Source organism: Arachis hypogaea, chromosome 11 (assembly GCF_003086295.3).
Source record: "Arachis hypogaea cultivar Tifrunner chromosome 11, arahy.Tifrunner.gnm2.J5K5, whole genome shotgun sequence".
Taxonomy (NCBI): Eukaryota; Viridiplantae; Streptophyta; class Magnoliopsida; order Fabales; family Fabaceae; genus Arachis; species Arachis hypogaea.
In genome coordinates this window covers 54,879,949-54,893,419 of record NC_092046.1, presented here as the reverse complement: position 1 = coordinate 54,893,419, position 13,471 = coordinate 54,879,949, and positions in this window count along the sequence as shown.

The following is a 13,471-nucleotide window of genomic DNA, read 5'->3' as shown; positions in this document are numbered from 1 at the left end:
ACCAGAAACCAAAAACAAATCACTTTACTGCTAGAGTGAGATTAAAGTTAGCTTAAACAAAATCTCAAATAGTTAGTATGCTTAACAAAAACAAAGAAAAATGCTTAATCTAGATTATCACCTACTTAATCATTGTCAATCTTTATCAATCCCCGGCAACGGCGCCAAAAACTTGATGAAGGAAAAACGATTCCACACAAACTCATCGGCAACTGTACCGGGTTGCATCAAGTAGTAATAACTCACAGAAGTGAGGTCGATCCCACAGGGATTGATGGATTGAGCAACTTTAGTATTGTGATGAATTTAGTTAAGCGAATATTTGATGGATTTGGTGAAATTTTGATTAACAGACAATAAATTGCATGAAAATAAAATGCAGAAAGTAAATTAGCAGAATCTTAAATTGCAGAAGAAATAAATTGCAGAAACATAAAGTGTAAGAAATTAAAAGAGCTGAAACTTAAATTGCAAGAAAGGTAAATAACTGAAACTTAAAGTGCAAGAAAGTTAAATTGCTGAATCTAACTTGACAGGAAACTTAAATTGCATGAAGAATAAAGGGATTTGGGTGCTGGGAATCAGAACAGAACTAGAAAATGTAAAGTGCAGTAAACTAGAGAACTCTCAGATGAAGAAATTCAAATCAGGATTTCAGTACCAAAACAGAAATGTGAAATTGCAGAAGAATCAAAACAGAATGAAAACTTAGATCAACTTTAAAATCCTAAAAAGGAAATTTACAATTGCAGAAGATTAACAAAAATAGAAAGAAAATTTAGATCTCAATTGCTCTCTTAACAAAACAGAAAAGAAGAAATTGCAGAAGAAAAAAAAACAGAAAGTAAACTATGATCAGATCTCCAACTCATAAAACTATCAAAGGAAAAATAAAAGAAAACACCACGATGAAGGAATTCAGAACAATTCTTCAATCCGAAGTCTAAGACCCAAAATAGAAAAGTAAAATTTACAGAAGGAAGAAAACGAAATAGAAGGAAAAACTCAGATCTGATCTCAATTCTAAAATTCTAAAAGGAAATTAAAAGAAGAGAGCTCCCCAATGAAATCAAATTCCTATCTATTTATACACTTTCCAATTCTGGCTTCCCGTACTTGGAGTGGGCTTTTCGGCCTTTTATGAAGTGGATCAGAATGGCACTTTTTTTGCAGCTTCCAGGGGAACGTTGCGTTCTCAAAGTGAGTGCAGTGTTCATTCACCCACGCATGCGCGTCCTATGCGCGTGCGCGTCTTTTTGCGTTTCTGCTCATCGACGCGTACGCATCACATATGCGTGCACGTCACTATTAACTCCAGATCTAGCCATGCTTGCACGCCATACTCACGCGTACGTGTCGTTGATAGCGTTCTCTTATCGAGCGCTACATTTGCTTAATGAACACTGTCCACGCGTGCGCGTCATCACGCGTATGAGTGGGTAGCAAAATATCCAATCCATACTTCAGTGCCATCCACGTGTAAGCGTGCTTCATCCCAGGTGACCCATCGACGCGTGCGCGTCATGAACACGTACGCGTCGGTTGCAAAACTTTGCTTCCAAATTTGAATCTGCCCAAACACGCTCGCTTACTGAACATAACGCTCTCTTCAAAAATGAGCGCCAACCACTTCCACGCGTAAGCATCCCGTACGCGTGCACGTCGCAAGTGAGTGCGGCGTTCTTCATTTTAACGCAACGTTATTCTGCCGTGCTTCTTGTTCTCTTCATTTTCTCACCTAAAATCAACCAAACAAGCAATTAAAGTCTCACCAAAATCACAAGGTTTTTGCATCATTAATAATCATCACTTAATTCCTGCATAAATCTCATAATTTTGTATAAAATAAATGATGGTTGATTGAATCAAAATAATCATGAAATTCCACTCCAACCACTCACTTAATGTGCAAGAAAGTGCATAAAACCTAATGAAACAAATGAAAAATTCTTGTGAAACTAGCATAAGATGACTTGTCATCAGAGGGTGGTTCATCATAATAAGGATGTGGTGTTTCATCACTTTTCATCTTTTCTACTTGTTGCACAACACACTTCAATTCCTTGTTCTCAAGTTGAGATTCTTTAGCCATGAGAGCTTCGGGTGCTGTTTGGCTTACCACTCACTCCATTTGATGAAGGGTTGCTTGAAATTGGTCCAGTGTGTCCTTAAGATGATCCCTTGACCCTTGTTCTGCTTGCATATCATAAGTAGGATCATAAGGCTCTCGGATTGATGGATATGGACATGGTGTATTTGGAGGTGGTGGTTCCTGGGAGTAATTGGGTTGGAAGTGGGGTGGCTTTATGTATGGCTCATATGGTTCATAGGGTGGTTGGTATGGTGGATAAGGGTTAGGATCATATGAGGGTGTTTGGTAGTAGGGGGCTTGTGAGTATGGGGGGTTCAATGCTATGTTGAGGAGGGGGTTCATAGGCGTATGGCGGGGCTTGTTGGTAACTACAAGGAGGTCCACCATAGCTATTAGATTGATACGCATCTTGGAATGGCTCTTGCTCATAGTACGTTGGTGGAGGTTATTGCCAAGAGGGTTGATCAAATCCTTGTGGCTCCTCCCATCTTTGATTATCCCATCCTTGATGCATGTTCTCATTATAGCTTCCATTCCCTACAACATAATTTGAACCAAACTCATAGCCAAAAGGATGAGAATTCATAGTAGCAAGTAAAAACAAAAACTAATAAGAATTAATGAAAATAAACTCCTAAAACTAGAAACACTAATAAAGAAACAAAAAAGCAAAATTATTCACAATATTCACAATAACCAATAATAAGGCACACGTTTTCAATTCCCCGGCAACGGCGCCATTTTGATGAACGAATTTTTGCTAGTAAAGAATTCACAATAAATCCTCGTTGCTAGTATAGTTTCTAAACCAACAAAGAATCCTGACGAACGGATTTTTGCTAGTAAAGAATTCACAAATAAATTCTCGTTGCAAGTATAGTTTCTAAACTAACAATAATCCTTTCATAAAAAAACTTGTTTGTCACTTAAGCAAACTCAATAAAAATAAACCGAAGTATTTAAACCTCGGGTCGTCTCTCAAGGAATTGCAGGGAGGTGTGCTTATAATTGGTTATGGAAAGGTATATTTTGGGGTTTTTTAAGATAAGAAGCAAGAATAGTAAATGGCAAGAAGGTAGACTAATGATCATGAAAAACCTTGGCAAGGTTTGAGAACTGGATGTCCTATCCTAGTTATCCTTATCAATTGTAATGAGAATTGTTCATTGCTCCCACTAGGTCAACCTCTAACTATGAAGGTAAGTTAAGTGGATAAATTAGTTTGATTCCTCAGGTCCTAGTCAATTCCTAAGGAAAGACTAGAGTTATTGGAATTCAAATCAACTAACAAAGATAACAATTATCAATTAACAAGGAGTTTGATAACTCAAGTGTCTCCAATTACTCAACCCAAGCTGAGGATGTAAAAAGCTAAATTAAATCATAAATATGAAATACTTCTAATTGCAATAAATAGAAAATCAAATTAAACATGAGAATTCATAAATTAAATAGCAACATAAAGTAATCAACAAGGGAAAGCAAATAAACTAGAATAATAGAACAAATAAAAATAGAAGAGAAAACTAAATAAGAAAAGCTAATCCTAAAATCCTAAAACCCAAGAGAGAGGAGAGAGCCTCTCTCTCTAGAAACTACATCTAAAACTTGATTAATGTGAAGGAAAAGTTGTGTGAATGGATTCACCCACTCTGTAGCCTCTAATCTGTGTTTGTTGGGCCGAAAACTGGGTCAAAAATAACCCAGAAATCACTGGGGACAATTTCTGATACGTTCAGCATGTCGCTCTGTCACGCGTACGCGTCATCCACGCATACGCATGGATTGAACTTTCGCCAGGTCACGCGTATGTATAATCCACGCGTGCGAATCGCCTAACAGCACGCCAACTATAACAAATTATATATCATTTCGAAGCCCCGGATGTTAGCTTTCCAACGCAACTAGAACCGCCTCATTTGGACCTCTGTAACTCAAGTTATGATCGATTGAGTGCGAAGAGGTCAGGGCTGGCAGCTTTGCAGTTCCTTCAGCTTCTTGTATTCCTTCCACTTTTTCATACTTCCTTTCCATTCTCTAAGCCATTCCCGCCCTGTAATCTCTGAAAATACTTAACACACATATCAATATATCGAATGGTAACAAGATAGGATTAAACATAGCAAGTTTAAGGCCAAAGAAGCATGTTTTCAATCATAGCACAAAATTAGGAAGGAAAGTGTAAAACATGCAATTTACATGAATAAGTGTGAGAATAATGGATAAAATCCACTCAATCAAGCACAAGATGTACCACAAAATAGTGGTGCATCAAATCTCCCCACACTTAAACATTAGCATGTCCTCATGCTAAGCTCAAGAGAAGCTATAGGAGTGAAGATGAATGGTAGAAAGTATGAGATGCAGCCTATAAATGCAACTATATACTAAGTGTTTCTGTCTACTTGGTTAAATGCAAATAAGTTCTTCAAGACAAATATAAATCAAATTTCACCAATTCAAATCATACAATAAAAGATAAGTAAACTTGTAAGAAGATAGCTCATGAAAGCAGGAAACATAGAATCAAGCATTGAACCCTCACTGGTAGTGTATATGCACTCTAATCTCTCAAGTGTCTAGGGTCAATCACTCTACTCTTCTCTAATCATGCTTTCTAAAACTTTGTTCTTCATCTAACCAATCAACAAGTATTTAGTATACCAATGCAAACATCATGAGGTCTTTTCAAGGTTGTAATGGGGCTAAGGTAAGGGTGAGGATATATATATGGCCAAGTGAGCTAAAATATGAATCTTTGATTAACCTAAGCTCTCACCTAACACACACACACACACACACTCTATGTGATTCTAAAATTATGCTTAGCTACCCAAAATTCCCACTTTTTGCATTACATACTCATGCATAAACTTTTCTTTAATTTTATTACATATGCATTGATCTTTTTATGAAGAAGAATGCAGTATGCAGCTAATTTATGCAGAGATGATGAATGGATACTGAGAAAAACAAAATAAAATAAAGTTAAGGAAGAAAACTGAAAGGTCGTACCATGGTGGGTTGTCTCCCACCTAGCACTTTTCTTTAATGTCCTTAAGTTGGACAGTTCACTAGCTCAATCTTCTGCTATAGGTGGATCCTCCAAGAGGAAGATCTCCAGCTCCTTGTTTTTCTTCATCCTCTGACCGTGGTATAGCTTTAAGCGATGTCCATTGACCTTGATGAATTTGGAGCTTGAAGGATGACTCAGGTGAAAGACTCCGTATGGCTTTGCCTTCTCGATTCTGTAGGGACCTTCCCATCTGGATCTCAGCTTGCCTGGAATGAGCCTCAGTCTGGATTTGTAAAGGAGAACCAACTCCCCAGGTCTGAATTCTCTCCTTTTAATGTTCTTGTCATGCACAGCCTTCATCTTCTCTTTGTATAGCCTGGAGTTATCATATGCTTCTAGGCGAAGGTTCTCTAATTCCTGTAGTTGCATCTTCCTTTCAGCTTCGGCCTTCTCAAATCCCATGTTGATCTCTCTTACTGCCCAGAATGCTTTGTGTTCTACCTCGACTGGGAGGTGACAGGCCTTTCCATAAACTAGGCGGAAGGGGCTCATCCCTATAGGTGTCTTGTATGCTGTCCGATATGCCCAAAGCGCATCGTGTAGCCTAGTGCTCTAGTCCTTCCTATGAGGCTTGACTATCTTCTCCAGGATATGCTTTAACTCTCTGTTAGACACCTCTGCTTGTCCATTACTCTGAGGATGGTAGGCTGTCGCTACCTTGTGAATAACGCCATGCTTTTTCAGTAGAGCGGTCAATCTCCTGTTACAAAAATGGGTGCCTTGATCACTCACAATTGCTCGTGGTGATCCAAAGCGACAGATAATGTGGTTTCTAACAAAAGAGACAACAGTGTTAGCATCATCAGTATGGGTAGAAATTGCTTCCACCCATTTAGAGACATAATATACAGCTAACAATATATATAAGAAATCGCTAGAATTTAGAAACGGACCCATGAAGTCAATGCCCCACAAATCAAAAATCTCACAGAACAACATAATTTTTTGGGGCATCTCATCCCTCTTGGATATATTACCAAACCTCTGGCATGGGGAACAAGATTTACAGAAGGCAGTAGCATCTTTAAAAAGAGTGGGCCACCAGAATCCACAGTCTAAGATTTTTCTAACTGTCCTTTGAGGACCAAAATGGCCACCACTCTCAGAGGAGTGGCAGGCCTCCAAAATGGACTGGAATTCTGATTGAGACACACACCTTCTAATTATCTGGTCAGTACCATACCTCCATAAATACGGATCATCCCATATATAATATTTGGACTCGCTTTTCAGTTTGTCCCTTTAATGCTTAGTAAAATTGGGAGGGAAGGTATGACTAACTAGATAATTAGCTATAGGCGCATACCAAGGGACTACTTCGGATATTGCATGCAAGCTGTCAAATGGAAAAGCATCATTGATAGGAGTGGATTCATCCTTAATGTGCTCAAGGTGACTCAAATGGTCCGCCACTAAATTCTGAGAACCACTCTTATCCTTAATTTCTAAATCAAATTCTTACAGCAACAGTTTCCAACGTATTAGCCTTGGTTTGGACTCTTTTTTAGCTAATAAATACTTTAGAGCTGCATGGTCTAAGTACACTACCACCTTAGTACCAAGTATGTATGCTCAGAATTTATCCAGAGCGAAAATAATAGCCAGAAGCTCTTTTTCAGTGGTGGTGTAATTAGACTGAGTAGCGTCTAAGGTCTTTGAAGCATATGCAATTACAAAAGGATCCTTACCTGTGCGCTGGGCCAGCGCTGCTCCTACAGCATGGTTAGAGGCATCACACATAATCTCAAAGGGCTAGCTCCAGTCTGGTCCTCTCACAATTGGAGCTCGAGTCAAGGCGATCTTTAGCTTATCAAACGCTTCCATACAATCCTCACTCAGCTCGAATTCAACATCCTTCTACAGCAGTCTGGATAAGGGCAATGCTATCTTACTAAAGTCCTTGATGAATCTCCGATAGAAACCTGCATGGCCAAGGAACGAACGGACTTCCCTTACAGAGGAGGGGTAAGGTAAACTAGAAATGACATCTACCTTTGCTGGATCTATAGTAATACCAGTATTAGAGACAACATGTCCTAGAACAATACCTTGTTTGACCATAAAATGACACTTTTCAAAATTTAAAACAAGGTTTGAACTAACACACCTGTCTAATACTCTAGATAAACTATCCAAGCAAAGGCTAAAGGAATCACCGTATACGCTAAAATCATCCATAAAAACCTTCATACAGCTCTCAATAAGATCAGAGAAAAAACTCATCATGCACCTTTGGAAAGTGGATGTGCATTGCATAAGCCAAAAGGCAATCTCTTGTAAGCATAAGTTCCAAAGGGACATGTAAAAGTAGTCTTTTCCTGATCTTCAGGAGCTATATGAATCTAGAAATAGCCTGTGTAACCATCTAAAAAGTAATAATGTGATTTACCTGACAGGCGATCCAGCATTTGATCAATGAAAGGCAGGGAGTAGTGATCCTTACGAGTGGCCTGGTTGAGGCACCTGTAATCAATGCAAACCCTCCAAGAATTCTACACTCTAGTTGTTATGAGCTCTCTTTGCTCATTCTTCACTGTAGTGACTCCAGACTTCTTGGGCACCACTTGTACTGGGCTGACCCATTCGCTATCTGAGATGGGGTAGATGATATCTGCCTCAAGTAATCTGGTCACTTCTTTCTTGACAACCTCCAAGATGGTGGGGTTCAGTCTTCTTTGGGGTTGACGGATAGGCCTTGCTCCCTCTTCTAAAAATATTCTGTGCTCACAAAATTGAGGGCTGATGCCTACTATATCCGCCAAGCTCCACCCAATAGCCTTCTTGTGTCTTCTTAGCATACTAAGCAACTGCTCCTCTTGTTGGGAAGTGAGTTCCCTTGTAATGATGACTGGGAGCTTCTGATTATCCTCAAGGTAAGCATACTTGAGGTGGGGTGGAAGGGGCTTTAACTCCAATTTCTGCTCCTGACTGGGCACTGGATCTTTTGGAGCTAGTGATAATGGTAAAGTGTCCTCATTGTGTTTAGAGGGTTTTCCCACACTTGGACCATGCTCCATGTGCATCTCTTCTATTTCTTCTTGGTGAACTGCAGCTACAGTCTCATCAATGATGTCGAACTGGAAGATGGAATGATCTTCCGGAGGGTGCTTCATGGCTTCATTGAGATTGAAGCTTACTGCTCGGCCATCTATCTCAAAAGAATAAGTTCCTGAGAAGGCATCCAGCTTGAACTTTGAAGTCTTCAGGAATGGTGTTCCAAGTAGGATGGATGACGGTCTTCCTGAGTCATTCTGGGGCATGTCCAAGATATAGAAGTCAATGGGAAATGTGAGCCCCTTAATGCTTACTAGCACGTCCTTAGCAATTCCAACCACTAAAATAATGCTTTTATCTGCTAACACAAAATGAGCTTCCGACCTTTTTAAGGGAGGGAGCCTCAAAGCATCATATATAGATGATGAGCGGATATTTTATACGCTTTTTGGGGTTAATTTCATATAGTTTTTAGTATGTTTTAGTTAGTTTTTAGTTTATTTTCATTAGTTTCTAGGCAAAATTCATATTTATGGACTTTACTATGAGTTTGTGTATTTTTCTATAATTTCAGGTATTTTCTGGCTGAAATTGAGGGAGCTGAGTAAAAATCTGATTCAGGCTGAAAAAGGACTGCTGATGTTGTTGGATCCTGACCTCTCTGCATTTGGAATAGAATTTCTGGAGCTATAGAAGTCCAATTGACGCGCTTCTAATTGCGTTGGAAAGTAGATATCCAGGGCTTTCCAGCAATATATAATTGTTCATACTTTGCTCAAGGATAGATGACGTAAACTGGTGTTCAACGCCAGTTCCATGTTGCTGTCTAGAGTCCAGCGCCAGAAACACGTTACAAGTTGGAGTTCAACGCCAGAATTACGTTACAGCCTGGCGTTGAACACCCAAAACAGCCCAGGCACGTGAGAAGCTTTAGTCTCAGCCCCAGCACACACCAAGTGGGCCCCAGAAGTGGATTTCTGCACTATCTATCATAGTTTACTCATTTTCTGTAAACCTAGGTTACTAGTTTAGTATTTAAACAACTTTTAAAGATTTATTTTGTATCTCATGACATTTTAGATCTGAACTTTGTAATCTCTGATGGCATGAGTCTCTAAACTCCATTGTTGGGGGTGAGGAGCTCTGCTGTGTCCTGATGAATTAATGCAAGTATTTCTGTTTTCTATTCAAACATGTGTGTTCCTATCTAAGATATCCATTCGCACTTCAACATGAATGTGATGAACGTGACAATCATCATCATTTCCCCACGAACGTGTGCCTGACAACCACTTCCGTTCACCGTAGAATGAATGAATATCTCTTGGATCTCTTAATCAGAATCTTCGTGGTATAAGCTAGATTGATGGCAGCATTCAAGAGAATCCGGAAAGTCTAAACCTTATCTGTGGTATTCCGAGTAGGATTCAGGGATTGAATGATTGTGACAAGCTTCAAACTTGCGAGTGCTGGGCATAGTGACAGACGCAAAAGGATAGTAAATCCTATTCCGGTACGATCGAGAACCTACAGATGATTAGCCGTGCGGTGACAGCGCACCTGGACCTTTTTCACTGGAAGGATGGATGGTAGCCATTGATAACGGTGATCCACCAACACACAGCTTGCCATAGGAGGACGTGCGTGCGTGAATCAGAAACAGAGGAAAGCAGAATTTCAGAAGACAAAGCATCTCCAAAACTCCAACATATTCTCCATCATTGCATACAAGTATAATTTGTGTTCTGCCCTTTTATTCCTTGCAATCAAATTTGATAAGTGAATTATTTTATTGTTTTCCTGAATAAGAGTTACAAGATAACCATAGATTGCTTCAATGCAACAATCTCCGTGGGATCGACCCTTACTCACGTAAGGTATTGCTTGGACGACCCAGTGCACTTGCTGGTTAGTTGTGCGAATTTGTGAAGAATTGTGATTTTCAATTTCGTGCACCAAGTTTTTGGCGCCGTTGTCGGGGATTGTTTGAGTTTGAACAACTGATGGTGAATCCTGTTGCTTAGATTAGGAAAATTTTGTCTTTTGGGTCAGAGTCTTTTATATTCTTTTCAAAAAAAAATTAATATAAAAATAAAAATAATATTTTTTCTTAGTTATTAAAAATATTTTTCAAAACAAGTGTTACATTTACTGCCCATTTGGCTAGAGCGTTGGTCTGTGTTCTTGGTAAATTGGGTACCTTCTTTTTAAAATTCTTTTTCAAAAATAATTTTTACATTAAATCTTGTGAATCTTCAAAGTGTTCTTGAGTTTTCCTTGTGTCTTGATCTTAAAATTTTTAAGTTTGGTGTTCCTTGGTGTTTTCCCTCCAAAATTTTCGAAAACAAGGAGCATTAGATCTAAAAATTTTAAATCTTGTGCTATCTTATTGTTTTTCTCTCTCCTCTTTAAATTCAAAAATATCTTTTCTCTCTATTTTAAAGCAAATTTTCGAAATTTACCTTTAAAATTCAGATTTTTATTTCAAAATTTAAAACCTTTTTCAAAAATCATCATATCCTTTTCAAAATTTCCTAACCACTTTCTCTCTCCTCATTTTTTTGAAAATCTTCACCCATTTTTATTTATTTTATTTTAATTTATTTTTGAAATAAATAATTAAATAAATAAATAAATAAAAATAATTTTTTTTATTACATCATCTCCCTTTCTCCATCATGGATCTAAGTGGAAATGAACAGTCTAGAAGGACTCTGGGGTCATATGCTAACCCCCCTACTGCTTCATATGGGAGTAGTATCTGCATACCCTCCATTGGAGTCAGTAGCTTTGAGTTGAATCCTTAGCTCATTATCATGGTGCAGCAAAGCTGCCAGTATTCCGGTCTTCCACAGGAAGAACCTACAGAGTTTCTGGCACAGTTTTTACAAATTGTTGACACAGTACATGATAAGGAAGTAGATCAGGATGTCTACAGATTATTACTGTTTCCATTTGCTGTAAAAGACCAAGCCAAAAGGTGGTTAAATAACTAACCTAAGGCTAGCATAAGGACATGGAAACATCTGACAGAAAAATTCCTGAATCAATACTTTCCTCCAAAACGGATGACACAGCTAAGGCTGGACATCCAAGGCTTTAAACAAGGAGATAATGAATCTCTTTATGATGCCTGGGAGAGATATAGAGAGATGCTATGAAAATGCCCCTCTGAAATGTTTTCAGAGTGGGTTCAGTTAGACATCTTCTATTATGGGCTTATAAAAAGAGCTCAGATCTCTCTAGATTACTCAGCTGGTAGATCTATCCACATGAGAAAGACAATTGAAGAAGCTCAAGAGCTCATTGATACAGTTGCCAGAAATCAGCATCTGTACCTAAGCAATGACCCTTCCATGAAAGAAGAGGTTAAAACAGTAACTGCTGAACTCAGTCCTGTAGAACAAGCTGCTGAATTCAATCAGCAATTGGACTTTCTAACACAACAGTTAGCCGAATTCAAAGATAGACTACAAGAGACAAGGATGGCTAATATAAATATGGAAGAACAATTGAAGCAAACAAAACAGCAGCTGTCAAAACAAATAACAGAAGAATGCCAAGCAGTTCAATTAAGAAGTGGAAAAACATTAAATACCCCACCTCAAGGCAGCAGGAAGCCAAGGAATGAGAAAACCACCCAAAATCCATCTGAGGACAGTAAGAGCCCAGGAAAAAATAAGTCTGGCATTAAAACGCCAGAAATTGGGTGAAAGGCTGGCGCTGAACGCCCAGACCATGCTCAAAACTGGCGTTCAACGCCAGAAACAAGCAAGGAACTGGCGTTGAACGCCCAAAAGAAGCACAGTTCTGGCGTTCAGATGCCAGGAACAGATGAGGAATTGGCGTCTAACGTCACTCCAGCTTCTAACTCTGGCACTCAAATGCCAGAGAGGGATCAGACACACATAAGTGCTGATGACAACCCCTCTAAAAAGGCTTCTTCAACTATTGCTGTAGGAAATAAACCTACAGCAACCAGGGTTGAGAAATATAAAGCCAAGATACCTTATCCTCAAAAACTCCGCCAAGAGGAGTAGGATAAACAATTTGCTCGCTTTGCAGATTATCTCAGGACTCTTGAAATTAAGATTCTGTTTGCGGAAGCACTTGAGCAAATACCTTCTTATGCCAAGTTCATGAAAGAGATCTTGAGTCATAAGAAGGATTGGAGAGAAACTGAAAGAGTTTTCCTCACTGAAGAATGCAGTGCAGTCATTCTAAAAAGCTTTCCTGAAAAACTTAAAGATCCCGGAAGCTTTCTAATACCATGCACATTAGAGGGAAATTGCACCAGGACAGCTTTATGCGATCTTGGGGCAAGTATCAACCTAATACCTGCATCCACTATCAGAAAGCTTGGTTTAACTAAAGAAGTTAAACCAACCCGGATATGTCTCCAACTTGCTGATGGCTCCATTAAATACCTATCAGGCGTGATTGAGGACATGATTGTCAGGGTTGGGCCATTTGCCTTTCCCACTGACTTTGTAGTGCTGGAGATGGAGGAGCACAAGAGTGCTACTCTCATTCTAGGAAGACCTTTCCTAGCAACTGGACGAACCCTCATTGATGTCCAAAAGGGGGAAGTCACCCTGAGAGTCAATGAAGATGAGTTTAAGTTGAATGCTGTCAATGCCATGCAGCACCCAGACACACCAAAAGACTGCATGAAAGTTGATCTTATTGACTCTTTGGTAGAAGAGATCAACATGGCTGAGAGTCTCGAATCAGAGCTGGAAAACATCTTTAAAGATGTTCCACCTGATCTAAAGGATTCAGAGGAATTGAAAGAATCTCTGAAATTTCCTCATGAAGAAGAAAAACCTCCTAAACCCGAGCTCAAACCATTACCACCATCCCTGAAATATGCATTTCTGGGAGAGGGTGATACTTTTCCAGTGATCATAAGCTCTGCTTTAAATCCACAGGAAGAGGAAGAACTAATTCAAGTGCTAAGGACACACAAGACAGCTCTTGGGTGGTCCATAAGTGACCTTAAGGGCATAAGCCCAGCTAGATGCATGCACAAGATCTTATTGGAGGACAATGCTAAGCCAGTGGTTCAACCACAGAGGCGGCTAAATCCAACCATGAAGGAAGTAGTGCAGAAAGAGGTCACTAAATTACTGGAGGCTGGGATTATTTATCCTATTTCAGATAGCCCCTGGGTGAGTCCTGTTCAAGTTGTCCAAAAAAAGGGAGGCATGAAAGTGGTTCATAATGAAAAAAATGAACTGGTTCCTACAAGAACAGTTACAGGGTGGCGTATGTGTATTGATTACAGAAGGCTCAATACAGCCACCAGA